Here is a 14,775-nt window from a genome sequence, read left to right on the forward strand (position 1 = left end):
GGCGCCAGCTCGCACAGTGTCCTCCTTTCCTCTTTGGTGCAAAGGGAGCAAGCGCAGGCGAGAGCATCAAGCAAAGGCATCCATTTCGGTGCAACAAGACCAAGACCAGTCCAACGGCAGGATGGAGGTCACCGTGGAGCCCAAGCTGGCGTCACCACCAGAGCCTTTGCCAGGCGAGGACCAATTTTAGTCAGGATAAGTGTACCCGCAGTTCCCCTTCAAAATGGCCAATTGTTGGCGCCCTTCCCGCTCAATATTTGGGAAGAGGCCCAGGGCCTTTGCCTATAAATAGGACTAGCCACCCCCATGGTGGAGGGATCGAAGGATCTGGTAGCTGGCATACATCTTGAATAGAAAGAGAGAGAGAGATAGGGTGACTGGACTCCTCCTAGCAGTTCATCGCACCAGCCAAGAACAGACCCTCGCAAGGCTGTTCTTCTTTGTATTGTTCATCATCAGCCCAAGAGGCAATCCACCACACCACACACTGGAGTAGGGTATTACACCACAATGGTGGCCCGAACTAGTATAAACCTTGTGTCTCTTGTGTCGATCCTTTGGTAGTTGAGATCCTAGCGATTCGGTGAGGAGCAGGTAGGCAGGGGGCGTAATCTCCGCGTGCACCCCAGTGTTCGAACCTCAAGGGTCTGCCGGAACCCGAAATCCGACAACATGCTCGTTGAAGAAATCAGCAGCCTTGAACTTTTGCTTCCTTGAGAATGGATCCTTTGGCTTGGGCACAAGAGTGTCAGTGAGTTGCATCACAACCTCAGGAATCACAATCTCAGGTTCTTCAGGCTGAGGAATTTCTGATTCCTCTTCAGTGGCAGTTTGCATGTTCAACGTATCGGCAGCATCAGTTTCTTTAGCACTAGTGGCTGGAATTTCTTCATGCACAGACGAGGTGGGATGAGTTTCTTCAGAGCCCATTTGAACGGTTGGCACAGGGGACTAAGGTATCTGCTGTATTGGGGTGAAGTGTGGAGAATTGAGATGCTGACTTTCCAAAAAGTCATCAGTCATCATAGGCGTGGTGCATCCAATGTCCATGTCTTCATCTTCAAGTTCTTCAACGCCGGCCTCTTCAGCTGTGAACTGAGGCATGGGCGAGGAAGCAGCAGGAGTTGAAGGGATCGCATCCACTTCAATTTCTTCATCAATCTGCTCTGACGAAGCAGCAGAATGATGTTCTTCATCAGATCCGCTAGGGATCACATATTCTTCACCATAAGGAACAAGGTCCTTTGATGGCATGGTGGAAATCGGAACAGCATCAATAGGGTTCTCAAAAGAGTTGGTCATAGTCTTCATATTCTTCGGAGCTGAAGAATCTGAAACAGATGATGCTTTCCTTTTCTTCACTGCAGCTTTCTCTGCAGCCTTGGTCTTCCTTACATCTGATGCAGATGGAAGGGTAGGAGTTGGTGTAGGCACAGAAGGAGCTGAGGAATCTGGTTGAATTTCCTCAGGCGCAACTGATGCAGTTACCCTGACTTCTTCATTTTCTTCAGGCGCACCACTAGTGGATGCCCTGGCAGTTTCATCAGCAGCTGGAATGGAGTCATCAGCCCTGGAACTAGCATTTTCTTCAGCAGGCTAAAAATCATTAGCGGTGCTGGCATGTTCTTCAGTTTGCTGAGTAGAGGCTTCAGCATGAGGAATTTCTTGTTGCGATGGGGCTGCAACATTGGTGAACATCTCAGTCAGTTTAACAAACCTGACTTTGGCTCCTTGCCAATTAGCATAATAGGAATTGAAATTATCGTTGAGGGTTTTGATCTCAGACTGGATCTTGAGGAGTTCATTAGGTGTCATTTTGACAACATTGTTCTTCAGGAACTTCTCTTTCCTGAACTGAGCCTTTTTTATTTGCCTGGCCTTCTCAAATTTCCATTTTTCTTCAGAGATGAAATGGGTCAGCATGTGACTTTGGCCAGGTGTCAGATGAAAATCAGGCATAGGAGTGTTTGGGTCCTTGTGCCAGAGATCAATGTAGTCGAGGATCACCTTAGGATCCAAAAGCAGTGGCATAGTTGTTGAAGCACTTGGCTTGTGAGCGGGCTTCTTTGCCATTGATTTCCTAGGCTTGTTAGAGGCCTTTGTGGCAGTAGCAGTAGCAGAGTCTTCATTAAATTTCCTCACTGCTTCTTTGGCTTGTCTAGCCAACTTGGCTTGGCGCTTGGCCCATTCTTCACGAAAATCCTCACCGCGCTTGAGGCTGGTGGGATCAGCTTTTTGACCAGGTGCCAATGGAGCTCTTGGGCATGGAGGATTTAGAGAGAATTTCTTCATATACTTTGGAGTTACATATCTGTACTCCCTCCATTCTCTTACCCATCTCCTTTCAATCCTTTGTATGCGCACCTTACACTAAGTTTTGCTTTCTTTTCCGAACTCGGCCTCATCAGGTGTGCAATAGTCAGCATAGAGGTCCTCAGGGATTTCAAAAGCAGTCATGACCTCAGGCTTCTTTCCTCCTTTTTGCGGCTTCTTACCTTCAGCCATATTCTTCAGATGAGGAATTTGAACAATTGAACACTCTGAAGAAGTATGCAACTTTTCTTCAAGGAACGCTGCAAATGAGTTAAGTTGATGAGAACCTAGTGATTCAGCAGTGGACATGAGTACCTGTGAACAGAGTATAGTTGCGAGGAATTTGAAGAGGTCATATGCGTTCTCAGAAGGTTTTCAAAATGAACAAGTTTGAGGAATTTGACCAGATGAGTCTTAAAGAGTTTCAGTAAGCGTTCTTTGTCTTAGGTTCCAGAGTTGTATAGATTGAGGATCCACATAATTGAGGAATCTTGAAGATAAATGATGCTTAGAGAAATGGATCAAGAACAGATGACTAGTGAGGTGTTTTGTGTGTGAGGATTTGAAGAATAAAACACCTTTGAAGATTTTGTAGAGAAAATTTGAATCAAAGAGGGCAGTAAAAGTAACTTTTAATTACCCTTGATGACGAACACAACGAACTGAGAAGTGTAGATTTGAAGCTCGTCAGTTCAGATCTTCCATGCCCTAACTTGGCGGAGGAAGACAGCTACGGCGGCGGTGGAGTGAAGATTTCCGCAGCCGGCGCGAGTACGACGACGAAGAGGTCGAGGCAGTGAAGCTCTTCCTCACCGGCGACGATGGAGTAGCGGCGGCGCTAGGGTTTGAGAAGCTCGAGCGAGAGAGAGAGAGAGCGGTCGAGCGGAGTAAAGGAAGTGAGGAAGGGTGAGGGGGTATTTATAGTCGCAGTGAAAAACTGTTCGCCCGAAGATTTAGGATGAACGTGCCCCTGGCCCTTCTCATTCGCTTGACATGTGTCACCCACGTACTGAAGGTGTAGATCGTGTTAGATCATGGGTGAATAGATAAGTCTATCGTGGGATACGGGACGATTTGAGCGGCAAAACCGAAAATTTTGGATAAGATTAGTTTTAAAGTTTCATTCGCAATTTCTTCAGCTGACAGGACACAGTGAAGATTTTGAACGAGTTTCAAATAGAACGCACATGAAGAATTTGTGAATAGATTGGGTTGAGTATAGCATAGAGGGGGAAGGGTCCGATCACATTCACTTAGCAGAAAATGCAACTTGAAGAAATACCCATAAGTGAATGCTGTAGAGGACATAAACCCATATATATACATAGCCAATGAAGAAAACCGATGGAAACAGTGAAGATTTTGTAAAGTTGAAGAATTTGAAAAACTGAGGAATTTCAAAACTGAGGAAAAACTCAAATTGAAGATTTTCAACTTTTGTGGTGGTGTGACCCACCGTATAAGAATGATGATTTCAGACACCACGTACAATTGTCGCAGGGTTCTGAGAATCAAATTCTTCATTAATTTCTTCACACTTAGAGTGTTATTCTTCATTGATTGAAGAAAAACGTTTCTTCATGTGTTGCACATCTAAGTCATCAATTTTGCATAAGTGTTAGGATGTGTGTCCTTTTCAAAGAACATTCAAAGACTCTAAGATATTTAGCACACACCGCAACTTGCTAAATCTCTTCTCATCCAAGGGCTTTGTGAAGATATCGGCTAGCTGTTCTTCAGTCTTCACATGCTCAATAGAAATGTCGCCCTTCAACACATGATCATGAAGAAAATGATGACGAATCTGAATGTGCTTTGTCTTCGAGTGCTGAACTGGGTTGTGAGCAATCTTGATGGCACTCTCATTGTCACAGTAGAGAGGCACATTCTTCATGTTGATGCCATAGTCCTTGAGAGTTTGCTTCATCCACAGCAATTGAGCACAACAAGAACCAGCAGCAATGTACTCAGCTGCAGCAGTAGACAGTGATACGCAGTTCTGTTTCTTCGAGGACCAACAGAACAAAGATCGTCCGAGGAAATGACAAGTACCAGATGTTGACTTGCGGTCCACTCGATCACCAGCATAGTCAGAGTCAGAATATCCAATGAGATCAAAAGTAGAGCCCTTGGGGTACCATAATCCTAGTGTTGGTGTGTGAGCTAGATATCGAAGAATATGTTTCACAGCCTTATGGTGTGATTCCTTCGGTGTTGCTTGAAATCGGGCACACATGCAAACACTAAGCATTATATCTGGCCTAGATGCACATAAGTACAATAAAGAACCAATCATGGAGCGGTATACCTTGTGATCGAAGTCAATACCATTTTCATCAGTGCATAGATGGCCATTTGTGGGCATAGGAATTTTGACTCCTTTGCAATCTTGCATGCCGAATTTCCTCAGAACTTCCTTGAGGTATTTCTCCTGAGATATGAATATGCCATTGTGATGTTGACGAATTTGAAGACCTAAAAAGAATTTCAACTCTCCCATCATAGACATTTGATATTCTTCACTCATCATATAGGCAAATTCATAACTATAACATTGGTCAGTACAGCTAAAGATAATATCATCAACGTATATTTGGCACACAAACAGTTCACCATCATAAGATTTAGTAAAGAGAGTATGGTCGAGTGAACCGGGTGTGAAGCCATTCTTCACGAAGAATTCCTTCAAAGTATCATACCACGCCCGAGGGGCCTGCTTGAGGCCATAGAGGGCCTTGTTTAGTCTGAAGACTTTGTCAGGATTCTTTGGATCTTCAAAACCTGGGGGTTGAGCAACATATACTTCTTCCTCAAGCTTACCATTGAGGAATGCACTTTTCACATCCATTTGTTGTAAGATAATATTATGATGGTTAGCATAAGCAAGTAGTATGCGAATAGCCTCAAGTCTAGCAACAGGTGCAAAAGTTTCATCGAAATCAATTCCTTCAACCTGTGTGTAGCCTTGAGCTACAAGTCGTGCCTTATTCCTCACCACAAGGCCATTTTTATCTTGCTTGTTGCGGTAGATCCACTTTGTGCCGATGATATTATGCTTGCGAGGATCTGGACGTTTGACCAGTTCCCAGACATTATTGAGCTCGAATTTATGTAATTCTTCTTGCATAGCCTGAATCCACTCAGGCTCTAGAAATGCTTCATCTACCTTGGTGGGCTCTGTGATAGAGACAAAAGCATAGTGCCCACAAAAGTTAGATAAATGTGAAGCTTTTGAGCGTGTGAGAGGACCTGGTGCTTCAATGTCATCAATGATCTTTTCAACTTGCACTTCTTTTGCAACGCGAGGATGAGCTGGTTGTCGTTGAGGAATTTGATCAGCATTTTCTTCAGCATTTTCCTCAGGTACATCAGCTCGACGATCTTTGCGTTCTGGAATGAATTCTTCAGTAGATTCTTCGGTAGGAATAACATCCTTAGTAGCCTTGAACTTGATAGAATCCTCAGGTGCTGGTTCATCTATCACAGATGGTAGGTGCTCTCTTTGTGAGCCATTAGTTTCATCGAACCGCACATCTACAGTTTCAACAATCTTGTGAAGAGTGATGTTGAAGACTCTGTAGGTGTGCGAGTCCTTTCCGTAACCAAGCATAAAACCTTCATGTGCTTTCGGTGCAAATTTAGCATTGTGATGAGGATCTCTAATCCAACATTTAGCACCGAAGACTTTGAAATAACTCACATTGGGTTTCTTGTCAGTGAGGAGTTCATAGGCAGTCTTCTTGAAGAATTTGTGAAGATATACTCTGTTGATGATGTGGCACGCGGTATCAATTGCATCAATCCAAAACCATTGAGGTGTTTTGTATTCATCAAGCATAGTGCGAGCCATCTCAACAAGAGTTCTGTTCTTGCGCTCCACGACGCCATTTTGCTGAGGAGTATAAGGAGCAGATAATTCATGAGTAATACCAAGTTCATCAAGATAGCCATCAAGACCGGAATTCTTGAACTCAGTTCCATTGTCACTCCTGATGTGCTTGATCTTCACACAAAAGTTGGTTGAAGCCCTCGAGGAAAATCGTTTGAAGACTTCCTGCACTTCATGTTTGTAAGTAACAATGTGTACCCATGTGTAACGAGAGTAATCATCAACAATAACAAAGCCATATAGAGATGCATCATTAGTCACAGCAGAATAATCATTAGGACCGAAGAGATCCATGTGAAGCAATTCAAATGGTCGAGTGGTGGTCATGATAGTCTTCGCTGGATGCTTGGCCTTGGTCATTTTTCCAGCTTCACAGGCACCACACAAGTGATCCTTGAGGAATTTGACATTCTCAATGCCAATGACATGCTTCTTCTTCGCAAGCGTGTGCAAATTCCTCATGCCTGCGTGACCAAGTCGTCGATGCCATAGCCAGCCTTCTGAAGCTTTTGCAAGTAAGCACATGGCAGGTTGTGGTCCTGACTTTTGCCTTTGTCAGCGAAGATGATATGCTTCAGATGTGACGGAGTTAAGGGAGCATCCATCAATAGATTCTTGTCACCAGTCATGTGATTTCTACATCCACTATCGAGGACCCACTCATTTGCTTTGGGTTGATCATCCTGCAGATGAATTAGTGCAGCTTACAAACTCATATACTTCATTAGTGAAGAATATGACATCAGTATCATCAGTTCAATTTCATTGAGTAGTTTGAACAGATAATCAGTATGAGGACGGGTGAAATGAAAGTTCATTTCATCATGATTCGCCTGCGTCCTTTCAGGCACTGTTCAGGTCTCCAGCAAATTCTTCAGTCATTTTGAGCATGACTGGAGACCTGACCCTGCATAAAAGATTAGTTCTTTTTCTTCACCACCCACATCTGGAGGGGTGGCAAAGAGTTCATCACTCTGCGAGCACCATATGAGAAAGGTGGCAAAGATGCCAAACCATTTCGTTTCACATAAGAGGGGTTAGGGTAAGCATATGAATAAGCAGAGAAATTCTTCGAGGACTTATGAACATAATGATTTGAAGAATAATGCTCATATTCATAGCCCTTAGCTCTACCCTGCGAACCAGAGTTGTTAGCACGATGATGTTCATATGAGGATCTTGATCCTTTTGAGGAATTTGATCCATGTGAGGAATTTGGTCCGTATGAGGACTTGGATCCATATGAAGAATTTGGTCCATATGAAGAGTTTGATCTGGGGTTCCTATTCTTCACTGGTGGTGTCATGAGGACATTCACCTGAAGACTTTCAACATAACTTTTGGGAACCTAGATTTTCTTCATAGGGGAACCGTTCCTGCAGTTAGTGCCAACATATCTAGCAAATACTTCACCATTCTTATTTTTGAACAATTTATAGTTGGAGTCAAATGACTCATCAGAAGAATGAGGAGATTCACACGTAAAGCCAGATAAGTTAGATGGATCAACTGAAGGTCCCTTTGCAGCAACCCATGAGGTTTTGGGGTACTGCTCAGGCTTCCAATATGTTCCATCAGTATTGAGTTTCCTCTCAAAGGCAATACCCTCTTTCCTAGGGTTTCTGTTGAGGGTTTGCTTTTCAAGCACATCACAAAGAGTCTGATGCCCTTTGAGGCTTTTGTACATGCCTGTCATATACAATTCCTTCAGCCTTGCATCGTCAGTGATACTAGCAATGTCCTCAGATGAGGAATTAGTGGTAGCAGAGGCAGGTGAAGAATTTGTAACATTTGAAGCATTTGAACATTCAGGTGAAGAATTAGCAGATTCACGTTCAATGCACTTTAACCATGGAGGATCAAATTCTTCCTGAGTAGCGCTGATTTGTTGAGCAAGTAATGAATCGCGCTCCTTCTAAAGATCTTCATAGCACACTCTTAGCTTCTCAAGATCTTGCTTTCTTTGAAGAAATTCATAAGAAAGCTTCTCGTGATCAGTTAAGAGGGTTTTATGATTACTTTGAAGGTTGTCAAACTTAGACTGAAGTCTCTGAAGATTTTCAGTTAAGTCTTTAGTGCGGTCCATTTCATCACCCAACATATCATCACTTTTGTCTAGCATGTTTTGAAGTTTTTCAATAGCCTTTTGTTGTTTCACAGCAATCTTAGCAAGTTTGGAGTAGCTAGGCATAAGATTTTCATCAGATTCATCCTCACTTGATTCAGAGGAGGGGTAATTAGTTACCTTGGCAGCCTTTGCCATGAAGCAATAGGTGGGAGCGTAGTCGTCATTGCCTTCATCAGCGTTGTTGGTGTTGCCATTTCCTTCAGAGTTGAAGATAGACTTGCTGACAAATGCGGTAGCAAGAGTTAGACTTGCCACACCTGACTCAGATTCCTCGAATGCCTCCTCTTCCTCATTATCCTTAGATTTAGCCTCAGAATCCATTTCCTTGCCAATGAATGCCCGAGCCTTCTTGGAGCTGCTCTTCTTGTGAGATGAAGACTTTGAAGATTTTGATGATGAAGACTTTGAAGATTTCTTCTTCTTCTTGGCATCATCAGAACTGTAATCCTTGTATTTCTTCTTCTTTAGTTCCTTGTCCCACTGAGGACAATCTTGAATGTAGTGACCATGCTTCTTGCATTTGTGGCATAGCCTTCTCTTATAGTCACTTGATGAGGAATCACTGCTCCTTGAAGATTTTCCAAAGCGACCACGTCTTGAGAATTTCTGGAATTTCTTCACGAGCAGTGCTAGCTCCTGGCTTAATTCTTCAGGATCACCAAGGCTACTACCAGAATCTTCACATTCCGATTCAGACACTGCCTTGGCCTTCAGGGCATGAGGTTTGCCATAGCTTGAACCATAGAGATCTCTCTTTTCAGCAAGCTGGAACTCATGAGTATTTAGCCTCTCGAGGATATCAGCGGGATCTAGTGACTTGTAATCAGCACGCTCTTGAATCATCAGTGATAGAGTGTCAAATGACGAATCGAGTGATCTCAGCAATTTCTTCACCACCTCATGATCGGTGATGTCAGTGGCACCGAGCGCTTGAAGCTCATTTGAGATATCAGTGAGGCGATCGAAGGTTTGCTGAACATTTTCGTTGTCGAGTCTTTTGAAGTGGTTGAAGAGATTGCGAAGAACGTCAACACGAGAGTCACGTTGAGTTGAGACTCCTTCATTTACTTTGGAGAGCCTATCCCAGATAAGCTTAGCAGTTTCCAAAGCACTCACTCTACCATACTGCCCTTTACTCAGATGACCACATATGATATTCTTCGCTTGAGAATCGAGTTGCTTGAATCTCTTCACATCAGCAACATTCAGGGAAGGTGTGACTGAGGGAACACCATTTTCCACAACATACCAGAGATCGTTGTCAATTGCTTCAAGATGCATTCGCGTCTTATTCTTCCAGTAGGGGTAGTCCGTGCCATCGAAGGTAGGACACCCAGCAGAGACCTTGATCATACCTGCGGTCGACATAACTAGAACTCCAGGTGGTTAAACCAAAATCACACAAAACAAGGGAGTACCTTGCTCTGGTACCAATTGAAAGTGCGTTATATCGACTAGAGGGGGGGTGAATAGGCGATTTTTATGAATTCTTCACTGAGGAATTTGCCAGTGAGGAAATTCCTTAGCGAAGAACTACTTGCAGCGAAATAAGTACTTAGAAGTAAGCATGACAAAATACACACATAGTCATCATGATGAAATGAAGACAAACACAGAGTACAGAAAGCGTAAACACAGGATAACACAAGATGAAGACAAACAGACTGAAGAAATTGAACTGAGGAAATTGAGAAAGTCTTCAGTCAAAGTCTTCAAACACAGATATGAACAAACACTCAACATAGTAATGAGGAAATGAAAGAGTTGAGGAAATAGAACCAGTAAGGTTGGTGAAGACAATGATTTGGTAGACCAGTTCCAACTGCTGTCTCAGTTGTACATCTCGTTGGAGCGGCTGAGTATTTAAACTCGAGGACACACAGTCCCGGACACGCAGTCACTGAGCACGCAGCTCAGGACACCAAGTCCTCACCGTATTCTCCTTGAACTAAGGTCACATAGACCTCGTCCAATCACTCGTGGTAAGTCTTCAGGCGACTTCCAAACGTTCACAGACTTCGGTCACTCGGTGATCCACAATTCCTCTTGGATGCTCTAGACCATGATGCCTAACCATCTGGAAGAAGCACAATTTTCAAAGGTAATAAGCGTCGGATCCACGCAGGATCAATCTCTTCAGTGATGCTCAATCACTTTGGGTTTGTGGGTGTTTGGGTTTGGATTTTCCTCACTTGATGATTTTCGCTCAAAGTCCTCGGAGGATGGGTTGCTCTCAAATGACAAGTGTCAGTTTCTCTCGGAGCAGCCAACCAGCTAGTGGTTGTAGGGGGCGGCTATTTATAGCCTAGGGAGCAGCGCGACATGATAAGACATAAATGCCCTTCAATGATATGACCGTTATGTGGATAAGATATTTTGGGATGGCTGGTGCGTAGCACAGCAACGGTCGGAAATTTGACTCTCAAATTCCTCAGGACTATCATGTTCCTCACTATGTAGGCAATCCACACTGGCGAATTCCTAACTCCTTAGTCAGAACAAATTCCTCAGTGACCAGAAGAACTTCGTCTCTGTCACTAAAGAAATTGACTGAACTGTATGAGATTTCCAATGGCTTCACTCGAAGGGATTGGTAGGTGTAGGATTTTGAGTTGAGCATCACATGGAAATTTTTCCATAGTATTTCCTCGACCCCCTTTAACAGTACGGTGTTTTCTATGACTCAAGAAAGAGAAAAAACAAAACTATGAAAACGAAAGTCTTCAAGCTTCATATTCCTCGCATGAATATCAAGTCTTCACGGACACACCAATTTCTTCACTTTCAAAGTCTTCATGAAAGTCTTCAGAAATACCAAAATCTTCAGTCGAAGATATTCATTTTTAGGGGTCGATTTTCTCTGTAAATATCAAACTCCTCATAGACTTATAGACCTGTGTACACTCATAAACACATTAGACCCTTAACCTATAAGTCTTCAATACACCAAAATCACTAAGGGGCACTAGATGCACTTACAATCCTCCTCGACTCCATCCATCTGGACTAGTCAAGGATCTCCGACGTAGATTCCTATTGTCTCCTTGGGGCAGTGAGGTTAGCGTTATTTGTCATGGGGGGAGATTTGGTGTTGATTACTTCAGATCTATGCAAGGGTTCAAGGACGACAACTGCGGATCTAGGACGCTGGTCCTTAGGGGCGCATGCACGAATATTTTCCGGCTGACATCAACAAGGTCAAGCTGGCTTCGATAGGGGAGAGACTACAACGGAGCATCTACGGCTTGTTTTGGTTGCAGTAGTTTGGAATCTCGATGTAATTTTTATATGTTTGAGATCCTTCGTATTTTCGATGAATTTTTGTAGTAGACCTGATCCCTTTCACACAAAAGGTGGCAACATCTAAGGTATAAAAAGGATAGAAAATTGCAAATGATAAGAAAGCTTACAAACTATAGGATAACTTTCCAATAATTTATGCTTTTTCTTAGCAAAAACAGTAGGGAAGATGATAACCCAAAAGCATAGGGGGTCGCGACAGTCTTTGATGGTAGTATTTTACCCAAATTCATTGATTCGACACAAGGGGAGCCAAAGAATATTCCTGAGCTTTAGCAGTTGAGTTGTCAATTCAACCACACCTCGAGAACTAAATATCTACAACAACGTGTTTAGTAGCACAGTAGTATGATAGTTTGATAGTAGCAGTAACAGTAGCAATAGAAAAAGGAACAGTGACAGTAGTAGTTTTGTAGTAATTATAACTGCAGCAACAACAATAGTAACTTAGCAAAGATCAATAGGAGAAAAGCGTAGGCATTGGATCAACGGTGGATATTTGTGTTGGATGATATTGATCATATAACAGTCATAACCTAGAACAATACACAATAGCTCCAATTTATCAATTCAATGTAGGCATGTATTCCGTATATAGTCATACATGCTTATAGTAAGAACTTGTATAACATCTTTTGTCCTACCCTCTCGTGGCAGTGGGGTTAATAAGTAAATATAAGGGATATTAAGGCCTCCTTTTAATAGAGAACTGGAACAAAGCATTAACACTCAGTGAATACATGAACTCCTCATACTACGGTCATCGTCGGAGTGAATCCCAATTTTTGTCACTTTGGGGTCTACGGATCATAACACACAATAGGTGCACAGAACTAGCAAGATAGGATCAAAAACTCACTTATATTCATGAAAACATAATAGGTTCAGATCTGAAATCATGGCACTTGGGCCCTAGTGACAAGCATTAAGCATAGCAACGTCATAACAATATCAATCCCAGAACATAGTGGATATTGGGGATCCAGCCCTAACAAATTGGCTCGATTACATGACAAATCTCATCCAACTCCATCACCGTCCAGCAAGTCTACAAAGGGATTACTCACTCCCGGTGGTGAGCATCATGGAATTGTTGATGAAGAAGGGTTGGTGATGATGATGGCGACGAATCGCCTTGTCCGAAGCCCCGGACGGACTCTAGATCAGCCCTCCCGATGAAGAACAGGAGGTGGCAGCGTCTCCGTATCGTAAAACACGATGAAATTTGTTCTCTTATTTTTCTTGGGGAAACATAATTTATAGAGTTGGAATTAGGTAAGACGGCTGCCCGTGGGACCCACAAGGCATCAGGGCGTGCCTAGGGGGTAGGCGCGCCCTATTGCCTTATGAGCAATTGGTGGCCCTCATCCAGTGGATCTTCATTCCAGTATTTTTATTTATTCCATAAAAAAATCTCCGCAAAGTTTCGTACGATTTTCAAGAACTTTTATTTCTACACAAAAATAACACCATGGTAGTTGTGTTGAAAGCATCGTTAGTCCAGGTTAGTTTCATTCAAATTGTGCAAATTAGAGTCCAAAACAAGAACAAAAGTGTTTGGAAAACTAGATACAATGGATACGTATCAGAAGGCCCCTAGTGTCACTCTTTTTTTCATTTATAATGGTGGGTATATACATATGGGTATTATATCATGGATTGATACAACTGGGGTAATTCACAAGTAATCTTGCCATGACTACAATTCCTTCCTTCAAACTGGGTTTGGTCTTCTTTATGATGGTTCCAAAGTTATCCTTGAAGCATGATATGCAGTGATCCAGATCTCTTCTTTTGTTGTCAAATATGATGATGTTTCTGTGCTTCAAAATGGTCCAACAACTAGTGATTGGCCATTCTTTGAAAGAAATAATGAGGTATCTTTCTCCCCCTTCTAGGAGCATGTGAATCACATCATAGTCAGTGTTCTATTCAATGCCAATATTCATCCAGAAGTTCTGACTAAAGTTACAGCTGAAAAAGAGATACATGTAGTGCTCATTTGGTTCATCATCACATTGGACACACTTACTTTGTTCTAGATAGAAGTTTTTTCTGGTTAGGAGATCTCTGGTATTTAATCTATCTTGAAGGAGTAACCAAAAGAAAAAAAATATTTGGGAAGACCAGAGGATCTCCATATCCATTGAAAAGGTTTTGGTGCATCTTGTGGGTAACCAATCAAGTGGAGATATATTTTCTTATTTGACTACTTGCTACCATTCCATATGAAATTCCATATATCTTTGGTATTGTGATCATCATTGTGAAACAATAAGTTTTGTATTATGATGTTTTGTTCAACATCAATGGATGACATTGGAAGATGGCACATGTCATACAAATCTTCAATTGTCTGGCAACATGCCGATGCAATTGTGATATCAGTGTTTTTGGCATATGAATATAGTCGAGGAAGCTGTCCATGCATAGGTTCATTGTTCCATTTACCATGCCAGAACTTCATTGTGTTTCCATTTGGTGGGAAGTAGGTGGTCATATTCCTGAAGTCCACCAAAACAAAGCAGCGGTCTCTCCACCAGAAGGAGACTACTCTAGTTGTGAAAATTGGAACTTCCCCATTATTGTAATAAGTGTTCCACATGAGTCGGGCCCATGGAGTCTCCAATTGGTCAAAAAATTATATAGGAACTTGGTTAGTAGTGTCATGTTTTGCACTCTCAGATCTAGTACTCCCAAGCCACCAGTTCTTTTGGGAAGGCAAAGAACCTCCCATTTAATAAGGCATTTACCATGCATATTGGTATCTTTGCCATACCAAAGAAATCCTCTGCCAGACTTGTCAAAGTGGTCAAGGATGGTGAATGGCACTCTGGTGCAGCACATTGCAAAAATAGAAAGAACAGAGATTAATGCCTTAAGATGAACCAGTCTACCGGGATATGACATCATAGTAGCAACACCAGGAAGCCTTTTGTCAAGTCTGTTTACCATGGGCATAAGGTCATCAACTTTAGGTCTTGTGGAGTCCATTGGTACTCCAAGATATGTGAAGGGAATACTTTCTTTTTTACATCCTAGAATGTTGGCCAGGTGCACAACTCTCTCATCAGAGATGTTAATGCGGACCAGAGATGATTTGCTATAGTTTACTTCAAGACATGTGAATTCAGAGAAAATATGC

Source organism: Triticum dicoccoides, chromosome 5B (assembly GCF_002162155.2).
Source record: "Triticum dicoccoides isolate Atlit2015 ecotype Zavitan chromosome 5B, WEW_v2.0, whole genome shotgun sequence".
NCBI classification, from domain to species: domain Eukaryota; kingdom Viridiplantae; phylum Streptophyta; class Magnoliopsida; order Poales; family Poaceae; genus Triticum; species Triticum dicoccoides.